This window comes from Lissotriton helveticus, chromosome 1_1 (assembly GCF_964261635.1).
Source record: "Lissotriton helveticus chromosome 1_1, aLisHel1.1, whole genome shotgun sequence".
NCBI lineage: Eukaryota > Metazoa > Chordata > Amphibia > Caudata > Salamandridae > Lissotriton > Lissotriton helveticus.
This window is the reverse complement of record NC_136057.1, coordinates 785,372,141-785,373,926: the sequence shown is the minus strand read 5'-3', so window position 1 is coordinate 785,373,926 and position 1,786 is coordinate 785,372,141. Positions and strand designations below refer to the sequence as shown.

Here is a 1,786-nt window from a genome sequence, read left to right as displayed (position 1 = left end):
GAGCAACGAGTGTTTATGTAAACAGAGAGAAAAGAAGTAGAAGTGCTAATCGTTTTCTACGGGACGCTTCCATAAAGCTGTGAATTTACACATAACAGACACCAGACGCTGGATAGAACTATAATCTGTTTTTTAAAAAAAGTTTTACGGTAAGCGGTTGTATTTAAACTAGCACCTATGTTTCTCCGTTTATTTTATAAACGTTGCAAAGCCATCGTAAACGGCTCAGTTAAGTGAGAATGATGGTAGAACTACTGCCCTATTTAACTCAGGGCTGCTTGGTTTATTTACTTTTCCCTGCAGAGACTAGCTCGACATTACCCTGTTTTGAGCCACGAGCAACTACAAATAAGGAAGCAACTTACAGCCGATTTGGAAAGGCTTTAAAGATTGCACCGTGAAAAACTAATTCTTTGGTGAGTTTGAAAGTGTATATAGAGGATTCACTGAATAACAAGACATGTGCTTGCATCATGCACTTACATATATATAAAAAATATGTTAATTAGCACTATCGTGTTTTTCCCCTTTTTTTAACACAGATAAAACCATTTTTTATTCTTCTACTTATCGCGCTGCACCTTATATTGCAAGTCAGATGTCCTTAATCAAAGAACTTTGGATATGATTAAAAAGGTGAGATAATTTAGGCACTCTTTGGTTAGTTAGCTCTAACGGAATATGCCTTGCAATTTTCTCATTGGTATTTCCCATCCTTGAATAAATAGGTAAACTTACCACTGATGTAAGAAATACCCTATTCCCTGTGGACTCTCTGCGGTGCACGTTAGGAATTGTAGCCATATTAGGAAAGGGCACGAAGATAATCATTCCCCATCCTTGATTTTAGTAAGTCCAATTACATGTACTCTATGTATTGGGTTTTTGATACAATAAGGAATGTCTTTGCTAAATATAACAGGACATAGACGTTTTTGTATTTTCGGTAGATCAAATATGATGATTGCATGAACCCATGTTCTTTTTGTATAAATGTATGGTCTAGAATAATTTCTTTGCAAATAATAGTTATGTATTAACAGATGGTTTTTATTATGTTAACCTTATGTTAATCATGCTGTTTTTTATTGTGCTGTGTTGAATATAACCTTGTGTTACACAAATAGTGTCAAATAGCTAAGGAGTGGAGGACAAACATTTTTGACTAAAGTAGTAATGCATTAACTAATGATTTTAATCAAAAAATAGGGTTGTTATAATATGTATTTTTCTGTTACATTGCAGAAAATTGTGTGGCTCCTGAAGAAGGCGTTGTCTTGCACGCCGAAACGCGCGTCGAAATAAATTTGCCACCCCTGGTTTTATTATTAATTGTTGTTCTATTTTGATATTGATGTCTTATTATTGTTTTTAATAATTTATTGTGTTTATTGTGATTTATGAATTGTTTATTGTGTCTATTGTGATTTATGAACTGTTTTTTTAAACAACTCTGTGTACAATATATGGTTTTTTTGATAAATAAATAGTACTTGTATGTATATGCATTTATTTAGTCGTCCGTCCCTCCTTGCATTAGTTTCCTTGTTTATGATTGCCTAGGAATTTTTTCACATACCCATATATGGGGAGAAGGAACATGAGAGCACAATTGGAGCCAGCAAATTGGAAGCCTATGGGTGAGCTGAAGCAAATAAAGTATACACATCATGCTTGGAAGAGACAGCTCAAGCGCTGTTTAGCCGAGACCTAACAAGCGGGCCTCTGAACCATCAACCAATTTTTTTTTTTAATTACATACTTTCTTCCAGTTCAAGATGTACCA

General features: G+C 34.4%; 1 long non-coding RNA gene across 1 annotated transcript; it reads left to right on the top strand.

Annotated features, from left to right (window-relative positions):
- Positions 1-308: 308 nt before the first annotated feature.
- Positions 309-1,357, top strand: LOC144770819 (uncharacterized). The gene is made up of 4 exons (XR_013599036.1): positions 309-416; positions 543-636; positions 729-849; positions 1,246-1,357. It is a non-coding gene; the product is annotated as an uncharacterized LOC144770819 (long non-coding RNA).
- The last annotated feature ends 429 nt before the right edge of the window (positions 1,358-1,786 follow it).